The sequence below is a fragment of the Ictidomys tridecemlineatus genome, chromosome 11 (assembly GCF_052094955.1).
Source record: "Ictidomys tridecemlineatus isolate mIctTri1 chromosome 11, mIctTri1.hap1, whole genome shotgun sequence".
Classification (NCBI taxonomy): Eukaryota; Metazoa; Chordata; class Mammalia; order Rodentia; family Sciuridae; genus Ictidomys; species Ictidomys tridecemlineatus.
The window spans coordinates 43,231,826-43,245,023 of NC_135487.1; the positions used below are offsets into that span (position 1 = coordinate 43,231,826).

Sequence of the window (13,198 nt, forward strand, 5' to 3'; positions counted from 1 at the left end):
CTGTATGACTCAACAGCTGAAATAGTGCGTCCTTTTCTGGGTTCCCTTTTAGCCACTCCGGGCACACCACACTCTCTGGCCCTGCTAGTGCTGCCAATGCTTGTCCCTCTAAGGACATCACTGCGTGTGAACTCCTGCTCAATTTTTCAGGCCCGGCTCCACCCACCCTACACAGTAAGACCACACACCTGCATTCACCCCACTGTAGCCTGCCCCACCCCACTTGAATCTGAATTTCTTGAAGCAGGAGCCTCATGTATGCATTTTTAAAAAGCTCCTGAATCACTAGGGCTTATCATGGGACTTGGTACCTATCACATGCTTAATATGTCTTGATAAGATAAATAAATCCATGACAGGGTTTTGCTTTAAACTTTGCCAGTGAAAAATTCAAAGATGTATATGTTACACTTCCTTGTCTTTCTTTGATGATAAAAGAGAGGTAATAATCACTCACTGCCATCCTGCACACTTTGAGTGTTACTATGCTGGGCAAAGAGACATGAAAGGATAAAATGTAAAGTGAAAGAATTAAATAAATAACACATAATAGCTCTCAGACTTTCTTTGACAGTAGCAACAGGCAATGTGCATTGAGCATTTACTATGTCCCAGGTATGAAATCGTCAAATTTATTTCTTCTAACAGCCTTTGATTTTTGCCTGTGAATGAACTGAATCTTAGAGAGCTTAAGTGACTTGTTTCGTGTAAATTTAAACAACTGGCAATTTATAGAACCAGGTTCTAAACCAAGACTTTCCAAATTCAAAGTCCACCATCTGGAAACTCTTCCTATTGACTCACCAGTAAAGGCAGTGTGCACCACTTAGATGAGAAAAGAGATGAATGAGAAGCAGAGGGAGAAGATTTGGCCAGACACTTATTAGGTTTTGCAAAAGGAAAAAAGAAAACTATACCATATTTAGCTAACTTGAGTTTTGCATCGTCTGTCTTTCTTCTGATAAACATGGGGCTCATCTTGAGTAATTCTTCCTCCATTTTTAGTTTGCGCTATGATGGGGCTTCACCCTAAAGGGATAAGCACGGGCTGATTGGTGGCTGACTGCTGCTCTTCTTTCTGTAGAGCCCACAAGACAGGTGAGAGGAAACAGCTTTCCTTTAATAACTAACTTCCTTGATTCTTGAGTGCATGGCCCTTGGCTGTAGGTGAGTGACTTTGACCTATACTCTGAAATGAGATAGTCTTCAGGGTTCTTACACTCTCCACCCCAAAGCTGGGAGCAGCAGAGGGGCTCCAAGTACAGTGTAGAGAAAGACAGCTTGGCATTTTACTGTTGACAACGTGCCAGCTCTGAGACCTGTTTATTCCATCTCCAGCCAAGGTTGCCCATTCCCCACTCCAGGCTGTGACCCCAGAGTGAGTGACAGAAATGGCAAGAGGTGGTTCGGAAGATTAAAGACCCAAGTCACCAGAGGCTGCCATCTCGCAAGAATATTTAGACGTTTCCCACTTGGCAGTCATTAATATTCTTCAGCAAAGAAGGAACAGAAAGCCTGTTCAAAAGGCTCCTTCTTTAGATCTCTGTACCTTGGAAGATAAAGTGAATGTGAGGGTTTTGTTTTGAAATTAAATATTCATTGGATTGGGTTAGAGCTATTACTGTTCCTGAGAATAAAACTGGATTTTCCCTTTGTTTTAAAATAACTATAGTCATTTTTAGTTAAGAATCAATTTCTGTACTGTATCCATCAGGGTAATGTATGGTGTGATTTTTCTAATATAATAGACACGGCTTGGAATTGAATACAGAAGGGCTCAAAGTATTTTAGAGCGGGTGCCTGAGCAATTTGACATGGCAGAATCCCTGTCAGCAAGAAGCCACGTGCAATAGAGCAGAGAGGCTTGGGATTCAAACCCTGGGATGACGGCAGCCTCTGGGTACATTTTTTGCCCTATTAATACAGAGCTATGTCGTAGCATCTCTGAATTTCAGTTTCCTAACCTGTTAAATGGGGAGCACATGTCCCTCCTCTGAAGGTTTTAATATGGATTTAGAAAAGACAACTAGGATATGCATAGCATGGATGAAGCAGGAGTACACCGTTGGTGATTCGTATTTTAACATAATAGCAAGATCTGGTCACTCAATGGCTTGAAAGTCATTTACATCTGGTTTCCCCCCCCCCTAATCTTTCAGGCACCATTGCTCACATTTCCCTTGAATTTAAACATCATTTTAAAAACTTTCGAAGCTTTGAAGGTTGATTTTGTTGAAACCTGTTTTTATTCTAGGCGTTTTCCCTGCTGTCACTCTTGAGTAAAACAAAAAACATTCACTGTCAAAACAACAAGGGTTTGCTCTCAAGCACAGAATGAAAGCAGATAGGTCTGCCTGACTTATTTTGGCATACGCCTAGCAGTTAAATAGGACACCTTTTAATTTGTCACTTTCAAGATCCATGTACGCTGGCAGAGTAAACCACTCTTTACTGAGTAAACCAGTGCTTGGTATGAACTAGTTGGACAAAAAGATTTCTTCTTTATCTCTTTCGCACGTGTCTCTCCTAAAGTGTCAATTAAAGAAGTAACTGTGTATTTAGCCGCTTAAGATAGTAACAACTAATGGATTTTTATTTTTACTTAAACCTGGAGGAGCTTAGAAACCTAACATATTACTGAGATCAGTAATATTACTGAAGAAGGACAGGAAGTCAGTGTTTTTCAACAAACCTATATAGACCTATTTAAAACAGTAAATTTCCAACTACTTAAAAAATTATTATCAACTCTAAGTAGGGACTAAAATTCAAATCTCAACTTGGCCATTTACTAATGGGGAAGTTAATCTCTTTCTTTTAGTGCATATAAATTATATAGAATAGTGGGTTTTCTTGTGGTATATTTGTAAATGCATATAACATATTTTTATGGTTTTCATCCTAAATCTGTTTCCTTATCTACAGATTGGTAATAATGTTCACTCCTTCCAGAATGTTTATAGAATTAATCAACACAATGGACAGAACTTCTAGCACCAATAGTTGCTCTGTAACATCTTGAGTTATTCAACCCAGGATTTAGCACTTCTTACTGTATGGAAGTTGTTTTATGGGTTCCAAATTTATTTTGCTGTAATATAAGCCAGTTCTCTCGTTTTCTCTAAGTTGGTGATAACATCTGTTTAAAACCTTCCGTATAACAAGGCCAGATTGAGGGTTTGTGTTTCTGCAATCATTAACACAACCATTCCTAGTCAGAAGTGGTTTGTGGCATCTCAATAACCTAATTGTAGTCTGTAATCTGGTTGATTATTGGACGGATAAATGGATTTAGTTTAAAAAGGAGATAAAAACCACATACACACATATACACATGCATACACACACACACACACACACACACACACACACACATATATATATACACATACATACACATAAATACATTTTTTTTCTATTCTTCAATATACATTGAAGTAAGAATCCAGCTTCAGACATTTTTTCTTTATGTGAATGTGTGGGGAATGTGAAGGAACATAAATGTTTTGTGCTTTAAGTCTCTGAAAGCCATTGACCTTCAAATGAAAGGTGAGGAACTCTGTGACAACTTAGGTTAACCTTGGCTTTCCAATCCAATTTAATAGATTTTAACAGACGCTTAAACAAAAAATCTATTAAACTGGGGGTAGAGGGTCTTCACTAATTTTGAAAGTTCCATGATACCTTCAGTCCAAGCACCAAATCTCCCCAAGGTTTGCCTTTCCTAACATCTTCTGCTCTCACTCGCAGGGTTGCTATCAGAGTTCAGCTGAAGACTGAGGAGGATGGCCTGATCTAACACCCCAGTCAAGTTCGCTCTCGTCCAGGGCCAGGGAGGGAGAGGCCATCCTCCGGTCAGATGGTAACAGAAGTGATTTCCTTCTCTAAATCCATGGCCTGATTATCCCGGTGGAAACTTATGGAATAAAGCCAGGCTAAACTGTTGTTCTCAAACATGTTTATTTGTAACAGTTTTACATGGCGTGTTACAGAAATTAATGGAAAATTTCTAAAAATTTCGCTGTTCTCTTGAATGCATTGTACATAAAGTTAAAAATAATGTGTCCATATATGTTAACAAACTGTCATCTGAGGTAAAGTTAAAGTAGGTCTAGAAATGTACTGCAACAGTCATTTTCTCTTTCTCATCTTTATTAAAAAAATATGTGTCAGAACGCAGAAATTGAAATGAACCAAACCCACAGAGTAAACATTTTTTTTTTTTTTTAAAGAAGGTGCCCGGTACATTACATGATGGGGTTTCCGTAGACACTGGGATGAGTACAAGTTATCAAAAAAGTCTTGCGGCATGTAAAGATTGAAGAGCTATGGGGAATGGGGACAGAACGACAGGTGGCATTTCCCTGGTTCAAAATTTAAAGTGACAAATTTAGTGCTAGTGAAGGATGAGGAATTAACAGTTACGTACATGGATTTTTTTTTTTTTCTATTGATCTAACCAGAACTGTGCAGACTCCCCATGCTCTTTTGGTATTGGCACCTCAGCTCTTGTTTGGAAATGTCACTGTATTCCTGGGATAGGGTACGGTGTTGCTGGACTCACCAAACAGCGCTTGGAAAAAAAAAAAAATCAGAATTCTGCCAATGAGACTCTAGATGGCAGTTTAAAAATCTCAACTTTATTTCCCTCTTTAACGCATCACATGGGCATCTTCTGGAAGTTCAGAGCCAGTTACATTTTCAAGCGTGTTCAATGAGTGATGGCAAGCCATTTGGGCTGACTGTCACCCTCTGCTATGAAATTAACTCCGGACGGTGCACCCGAAACATCAGCTACGGTTCACTTTGAACACTGCAGAAGCAACCCGAAGCATGGGCATGATGGTGTGATACTGCGGGACAAACTCAGGACGGCCACGTTGAGGGAGAAGATAGCACCACTGTATAGAATCGGGATCGTGGAGAACAGCAGCTGAGGTGATCTCCCCCCGGGGAACTGCCCACCTTATCCAACCTCCAGAACTCACCGTCCAACTGGTTTCAGGACAACTCCCCTGCTGATCACACCTTTCCCATTTCTCCTTCCTATGACAGCACTGCCTGATTATATCTGTGGACGCTGCTGGAGGGGTCTTGGGACCCCAGTTGACACTGCAGGTGCTACATGGCCTTCTCGCTTTTCTGGTTCTTGGGATCTTCCACACGGGGATGACATTGATGTATATTCTCTAATGAACATTTGGCATTTGGTCAGTTTATCCACATCCCCCCCACCCCAAATCTGATTCCAATGACCTTATTGGGTAATATGTGGGCTTCAGATAGCAATAATCACCTACACATATCTCTATTTTTCTTTCTTTTCTTTTTTTTTTTTGGAGAATAAAGGGTACAATCATTTTAGAATTCATCTTCCAAACCGTTTTCATTTCTAGTGATATGAAGAGCCAAAGCATACAGGCCTATTGGAGCCAATCAGATCCATGCAAATTCTACTTTTCAAATTTTAAACCAAGTAATAAGAATCACCACCCCCCAATCCAGTGAATTACAGGATTCTTTAAAGATTCCTTCTTAGTGTTAAACCACTAAAGTCAACATACCGTAACTGCATAGGAACATCAGGAAAACACGTGTGACCTGTATAACAATTCTCTGTAGGGAAAAAAATATATAATTCTTTATGAAAATCATGTGCGGAACATGGGAACCGAACACTGCACTTTTTGTCCCATCCGTGTAAAAACAGGAAGCTTAAACCCTCTGTTTCGAACACAGAGTCCGTGATTTATGGAGGGAGTAGGTGGGAGTGGAGAGTGTGCGGATCTCAAGGTCAGGCCTTCTAACCACCTTGTTCCTGTTCTGCACACCACGTGGGCACGCTGGTGGAAGGTGGGCTTATGGAGCCACAGTCCCCCTCTTTTTCCCCAGCTGCTGATGGGCCAGATGCTCCCGCCAGCTGTCCCCGACCTCCTTCCTGCCATCTGCTCCAGTGGAACATCTGGAGAGTGAGCCCCATCCATCAAAGTGTCACACTTTGCACGCAGCCTGCCACCTTCTCTACAGTGTAATGGCATTATTAAAAAGCATTTTCATTAACATTTATATTTACAAAAAAAAAAACTGACATTTTTTTTTTCATTAGAACTCCTTAAAGCCATTTCCCTTAAATATTTAAAGAGTTTAATGGTAAGGTTTTTTTTTTTTTTTTCTTTTTCAAGTTACAAAATAAAAATCCCATTTGAATTTTCGGATGTACAAAAAGAGAGATAGATGAACCATTTTGACCACGGGATCAGTTTGTTAGGCTGAATGTTTTATGTCCTCATTGTTCCAGCAGAAAGTCAGTTGTCAAGATCCAAAACCACATGACCAGGATTGTACCAGAATTATTTGGCAAATGACTTTTTCTTTGAAAATGGCACGTGGAGAAGACACTTGTCTGCATAGTATCACAGCAGCAAAGTATCGGGAAAATAAAAATATCATTTTATTGTACTCAGAGTTTAGAGCTTCTTAGGAAACCAGATGCATTTTTTTTTCCATCTTTCTCATCAATGGGATTTGATGTCCTTTCCTACGCACAGAGTGAAGATTCAAACCGAAAACTGTCCTTCTTCACCAGCTTGCAGAACCACTAAAGGGTCATTTTGGCAACATTCTTGATCACAATGAATAATCGATCACTTATTTGTCTTGTGATTTCAAGTTAATTACTTCATAATAAGAGACTTTCCCCCCCCGCTCCCAGTTAGATTTCTTCACCCATATCTAAAAAAAAGTCAAAAGCAATACAAAAATTTATACACCCATTAATTTTCAAACATGACAAAGAAAGGAAAGGTGTGGGTGAGGGATGGCAGACCAAGCCTTGTGGAGCAATGGAAAAAGTCATCATATGCCAGAAGGCATAGGGTCAATGATGACATTGTGGTCACAGTGGACCCTCTTGCTTTTGCCTAAAAGAAGTCAGTGCCAACCTTGTTGCAATTCTCTGATGCCTGTCACTCCAAATTTGCTGTCTCTACAGTGGTCAACAGGTAGAGAAATAAGAGCAGAATTACGATTTTATATCCCAGGTCATTTTAAACCCAGCTAAGAGAGCTCAGAATATTTGTTGGGTAAGTATTTGCTTGATTTGTGATTTAATGTTGGGTGTTTTTTATTTATATATATATATATATATATATACTTATGTGGATTTTTTTTTTTGTGCTGCCATAGATATCTGCCATTGGTTGCCGAAAATGCTTAGTTCCCTCCTCAGAAGGAGTTCCATCGGGCAATAGTGAATTTCTTCGTGAGATGAGGTGAGGTGAAAGAATACAAGAGAGCCTGTCGCCATGCCGATTTCCGTGCCAGTCTGGAAGCACCCACCACGAGCTCACATTGATGCTACTTCTTAGGTCGGTTGATCTGCGCATAGAGAGGCTCTGGCTCCTGTGGACAGAGGGACAAAGTGAGATCTGCCCTTTCCAGGTGGGATGTTCTGAGACAGCTTAAGGCAGGAAGGGTTGGGAGTCAAGACAGAAAGGTGACAGCGGATGATGGATGACCTCAGGGTATTTTTGGATTACTCCATCATTGTGCATATCATTTTGGCCATGTTTTTCTCATGAAAAAGAATGTCTCACCCAGTTCTAACCTTGGCTTTTAAGCAGGGACTGCTTTAGCATGATCTAGCGGGTGGGCGGAGCTGGACCGACTATGTGATATTTATCCTTTCTGAGCCTCCGTTTCTTCAAGCAAGAAATGTAACTAATACTGCTTTTCCTGGAGGGTTCTTGAAAGAATTAGAACTAATCCATAGAAAACATCTAGCACAAGGCTTTGGAGGAAAGAGTCCTCAGAGAACCCTAACAATCATGATGGGTCCAGTGGATATTTTCCCAGCACCATTTCTCGGTGTCTACTCTAGACCAAGCTGCTCTTGGCTTCCACAAACAATGGTGACAGGGTGACTAGCAAGCAAGAGAGACAGCAGGCGGTCTTTAGCTCTTAATCAAAAGCTTCTAGAGCTTGTTTCTATTTCAACCTGCTATGTTTGGTTTGGCCATTCATTTGCCTGCACCTGAGGGGCTGTCCCGAGACCCACACAGGGACTTTCAGCACAATGCAGCAAGAAAATTGTAGATGGGGACAGGTGCCTGTCCTTGTCTAAGCCACTTCAGACTTTGGCTCATGTTGAGATGAACCGGTGTACACTGGCCAAGCACATCAGATCCAAAGTCTAACCCTTCTGCTAAAACTGACCTCAAGGCTGTTTGTGGCAGAATTAAATGAGCACACTCATATCTTTATTCTGCCATATTTTATGGAATTTTATGTTATTCTGCCTCGTGCCAAGTGTGTATAGATCCTTTTTCTTTCCTTATTTTCTTGGACCTTCAGAATGAATTGGCATTTTGTGAGTCTCTACTATGTGCCTGGCACCCTGCTAGGGATTGTTAAGTACATAACCCATCATAACCACCTTGTACGGCAGGTGTGCTCTCTTTTGCAAGTCAGAAATCAAGTACAGAGAAGTTAAGTAATTTGCCCATGGTCACAATGCTAATGTCTGGATACAGGAGCCCTGGAAATGGGGTGCAGTGTTTTTTCCTAGTCTATTACAGCAGCCGCTATGAGAGAGGCCAACTAATCCTTCCATCTGTAAAGTGCTTCAGAGTTTACAAAGCACCTTCATGTCTTATTTTATCTATTTAACAGTCCTGGAAGCAGATATTTTTTCCCTCCCATCTTCATTTTACAGATAAAGCCTCAAGATCAGAGAGGTTGTGCAGTCTCAAGGTGACCACGCTGCTTCTTGTATATTGCTCTGCTTGCTTTATATTGCAAAGTGAGAGGACCTGCAAGATAAGGCCCAGGCCCACCAGTACAGAGATGAGGAATCTGCAGGAGAGCTCTCCTTCGCGCCCCCCTCCCCAAGCACAGGGTTACTAAGGAAGCACGCCCAGGGTAGAACGCAGGGCTGTGACTCTCAGAGCCAAGGTGTTTTCCTCCAGGGTTCATTGTTTGGGTTTTTCTGGGGGAGCAGGAACACCCTGTCCTCGCAGACACCCTATTCTGCAACATAATAATGCTAATAGGTCCCTTCTTGCTTTCCACCCACGCACCTCTTGCTGCCCTCTGAATCAGAAAGAACTGCAATCCTTCTTCACATGTCCAATGACAGAGGGTCCAGAGCCATTTTTCCACCTCCTTCCTCTGGGTTACTGCTTGCTGGTACCTTCTGCCATTTTATACATGCAACACAGATCATGGGTCCTCAAAAAAAAGAGCCTCTGTTTTGTCAGTGAGTGATTGTGACAGTTTCTAGTTTCTTCACTGTTGTGATTCCTCTGTTCTAAACACACTTCAACTTGGCTTCATTCTTTCAAAATCAAATTGATCAAAACGTATAGCAAGATGATTTATTAAGTACCTGATCTACTCTGTGTCAATGTCTTTGACTGTTTGAAATATCTGTTGTAAGGCTAAGACATGAGCATCACTGTATGTGTGTGTGTGTGTGTGTGTGTCTGTGTGTCTGTCTGTCTGTCTGACTGTCTCCCTGGGCACTCCAGGGGTGGAGTAGGGAGAGTAAACAAAGAAAAACAGTCACGCACATGACTGGGAAGAAGCCTTTCCTTAGGTATCTGCATGTGTCCTGGGTTGAGTTTCTGAGCCCATTCTTTCTGGGTGCCCTAAGAAGTCAGGCTGGCTTGATCTCACCCTACAATTTGCTCTATTCTAATTTTGGAAACTAATTTATCCAACTGAGAATGACACCTAAAAACAGGGGACGACAGCAGGCGCAGACGGGGTAATTAATGCCACGCTGCATTCACTTTCTGCAGCCGAGATAAATATTCACACATCTCCTGCTTGCCGGAATTTAGCTTCAAATACCCATCACAACAGCGGTACCAACTGCAGTCAACTCTCAATTATCCCCACTAATGAAGGGGAGCAGTGGTGTGGAAAACCCCAAGCAGCAGATAATCCCAAAGTCTGACACCGTGATGCATTATACGTTTTTGGCAATAGCTTTACTTTCCTTGTTACAGAACCTTAGACTGTCAGAGTTAGAGGGGAGCTAAGAAATCATTTGATCCAGAATTTTCCAACCTGTTTTCTGGCAAGGTCACGATGGAGTCTTCAAGTTGTTTTCAATATTCCAAAAAGACTAAATGGAATCACATATTAACATAACCCACTGTGGATGATTTTTTTTTTTTGGTTTTGTTTTCTTTGGACAGATATGACCACATCTCTGTCGTGCCTCAAATCTTTCAAAGGCTCGCCATCACCCCAGGTTAAGATCATGGAGCTCCTTAGCTGGGCAAAGAAGGCCCATTAGTCTTGTAGTTCATTAGAGCTAATAAATATCCCTTGTAGACCATGAATCAAAACTCAACCTTTATGTCACAAAAATCATGTTTTTTTTTTTTTTTTTTAAATCTTTCTTTTTACCTCGGCCAAAATGATCTTTCTGAAATGGATTTGGTCATGTTAATCTCCTGTCTGAAATGACCCTCCTGACTCAGGAAGATAATGTCAACTCCTTGGGACAGCACACAGGCCTTTCCAATATGGACTCTCCTTCCCCAACCCCTCACCTATTTCCACTCCCTCCCATGTTCCACCTTCCTGACTCCATTCTGGATGTCAACAGTGGCGAATGGATCATTGCTTTGAACTGACCCCTGGACAGAGGTGACACCACTCTTAGGAATTTATCGGTGGGAAGGTGCCAGTTGACAACTTCCCAGCTGATAGTGACCCCTGGTAGCTCATAGCTTGGAGCTCAAACACCAGCTCCCAGGACAGAGGATTCTGAGCATAGCAAGATAACTGCAATGTTTCACCAGTTTCACTTCAAGCCTTCCCACTTAGTAGAAACTTTGAACAATGAATTGAAATAGCTATAAGAATGTTTATAGCCCCATAATTTTCTAGTGCACAAGGAGCAATGCCTCTATAGTCCTTAACTTCTTGATTATGAGACCCTATATAAATAAACTTGCTGGGTCAGCGCTTCAGACACTGTTTCTCTATCAGAGTGCAGTGTTCCACTTGATCCCAGCTTTCTCTCTCAATATCTGTATGTTTTTCTCTTTTGGGGGGTGGGGGGCAGTATTAGGAATTGAACTCAGGGGCACTCGACCACTGAGCCACATCCCCAGCCCTATTTTGTATTTTATTTAGAGACAGGGTCTCACTGAGTTGCTTAGCACCTCCCTTTTCCTGAGGCTGGCTTTGAACTTGCCATCCTCCTGTCTCAGACTTCCAAGCTGCTGGGATCACAGGTGTGCGCCCCGGTGTCCAAATGTGTGTGTGTTTTTCTTAATTCTCCTTCCTGTCTCACTGGTTTCTTGGGTTCAGCCATGCAGATTGCAGGATCTGGATGTACCCTAACACAACAGACAGAATTTTCCCATTTGAGACATTGCCCAGGCAGTTTCTTTGGGCCTTCTTTGCTCTACATGAGAGTTGGGGCTTTAAGATCTGGCTCAAACAGAAAGGCTTTCCTGGACTCCTCAGGTTGGAGCCACTCAGTTCCCAACTCCTGCAGTGCCTCACACAGACCTCCCTCTCCACTCCTGTCACGGTACATTGAGTGTGTCTGCCCCGAGTTCCACTGTGCCTCACAGGCCAGCATCCCAAATTCTGAGCAAGAGGCGTGTCCACTAACAAGGAACACTCAGGTAAGGGTGAGTAAGTGAACGTCTCTTTTCCTAATGGAGATTGGCAAATGCTTAGAAACTTTAGCTTCTCTGTGATTTTGACACGAATATCTTTAGAGGACCACAAGTAAATGAATACTATGTAGTAAAAACTAGAATACCATCAACCCTCCACGCTTTCTCCTAAGTTAAACACCCTATGTGCCCAGAGGGTCAGTGAAAGATGGAAGCACAGCAGTCTGGGCTCAGGAAGACCTCGATGCTGTTCCTAAGACCCCCTGGAACCACCCGGAGTTGACCAAGTTATGCCTCATTGCAGACAGGGAACCAGGGAGCATTGCATCACAGGATGTGAGCTGATGTTAGATGACGGACAAAGGTTTTTCTCTGGCTTTCATGGTGTCACAAAGTGCGGTTAGTTCTATGATGATCTAATAATTCTTACCTGGAAGGCAGGAAGGATGGGGCAAGGTTAAAGCCAGGGGAGAGGGGGAGTTGGTCACTTTTACATTTTTACAGTTTGGACACTGTTCATGTTTTGCTTGTGCTTGGCCATGACTGTGAGTTGGCCGTGTTTGTTTTGGCCCATCACCATCCCTGAAGGGCCTTGTTTGATGCTGACATGTGTGAAATTATTGATGCTCAACAGAAAACACTAAGGCCTGGACTTCAGGGGCTGTATTCTTCCTTGCCATCTCCCACTTAGTAACCCCAGGACTCCTGGGTCCCATTCCCCTGGGTGCCAGAGTCTTCAGTTGTAAGAATAGATAGAGGTCCCCTCGGAAAGAAGGGTGGAAACTAAGGACTAAAGGAGAAAACACAGGGACCTCTCCCAGGGAGATACCCTCAAGAAGACAAGGCCCCTTGTGTTTGGATGTGTGTTTCATCCTCCCTTCTCTGAGATGGTTTTAATCACCACAAGTGATTATTAAGCAGTCCAAATCACTTCTCCTTCATCGCACATAGGTGCAACAGCAAATGGGCTCTCTGTTATGAAATATAACGGTGGCACTGGATCAGCCAGGGAAGTGTGCAGAATAAATGCAGAATTAATCTAAAGACCTGGCTGCAGGCCCTGTGGATAAGAGACTTCCACTGTTTGCAGACTGCTCTGTGAGTTCTTTTAAGTATGAATTATGTGCTCATGTATAACAGCAAAGTGGACTTAGAGAATTAGAGAAATAATAGCTTATGTTTACAGAAAATTCTACAGGCTATAAAAGACTTTCCTATATCATGCCCATGATCCCCCTTGAGCTCCTCCTGGGAATATACCCTTGGTGTTCCCATCTCTATTTCAGCAAAGAAACCACACTCTCCAGGGTGGTGAGTGTCCAAGGTCATTCAGATGTCACAGGGCAGTGCTTAGACATACTGGGTTATTGTTCCCTCTATTTCTTTTTCTTTTTTTTTTAAAGATATTTTTCATGGTAAAATATAAATAATGTAACATTTGCCATTTTAACTTAGGGTTTGGTGGTATTAATTATGTTGATGATGTTATGCAACCATCACTACTATTTCCAAAACTCTTTTACCACCTGCCACAGAACTCTATACCAATAAGG

The 13,198-nt window shown here is 42.1% G+C and overlaps 1 protein-coding gene across 8 annotated transcripts in view; it reads right to left on the minus strand.

The window, feature by feature from the left end:
* Window positions 1-4,578: 4,578 nt before the first annotated feature.
* The window catches only part of Dab1 (DAB adaptor protein 1), a 1,131,390-nt gene continuing 1,122,770 nt past the window's right edge, over window positions 4,579-13,198 (minus strand). For all 8 annotated transcript variants that reach the window (XM_078026347.1, XM_078026348.1, XM_040288738.2 and 5 more), the window contains one exon: window positions 4,579-7,401. The gene's annotated coding sequence lies outside the window, so the exon portion shown is untranslated. The remainder of the gene's footprint in view (window positions 7,402-13,198) is intronic.